We start from the raw sequence: 482 nt of genomic DNA, 5'->3' as shown, positions 1-482 counted from the left end.
ATTTGAAGCCTTCGCCTGCAAGCTGATCCAACCGCCGTTCTGCAGCAGCAAGATCAGCTCGCCGCCTCCGCTCTCTGCTCACCGCTTGCAGCTCGCCGCCCACAGCTTTCCGCTCGCCGCTTTCAAGCAGCACTGATCAGCGCGCTGCTTTGCAGCACCGGATCAGATCGCTGCTTCACTTGTACTGCGTCGCTAGACGCTGCGGAAACTCCTTTTCTCCGATTTACTGAAGCCTTTTTTTCAATCACATCTGCACTGCCATTGTTTCAGAAATGAACCAATGACGGCACAGCAGAGCTGGGCGGGGCATCTGGCTATATAATCACAGCGATCACAGCGCTCGGATATGAGTGAACTTACGTCGGCTCAAGGCCTGTGTACCTCACTCTCTCCACAAAGAGAGGTTTCCCCCGTCTCGTTCTCCTATCCACACCAGCGCCCCTCTGCCATCGCGAGTGTCCTGGTTTCGTTTGGGGGATCGG

This window comes from Sinocyclocheilus anshuiensis, unplaced genomic scaffold, assembly GCF_001515605.1.
Source record: "Sinocyclocheilus anshuiensis isolate Anshui unplaced genomic scaffold, SAMN03320099.WGS_v1.1 scaffold1585, whole genome shotgun sequence".
NCBI classification, from domain to species: Eukaryota; Metazoa; Chordata; class Actinopteri; order Cypriniformes; family Cyprinidae; genus Sinocyclocheilus; species Sinocyclocheilus anshuiensis.
The sequence above is the reverse complement of the archived record's forward strand: the minus strand, read 5'-3'. Positions refer to the sequence as shown.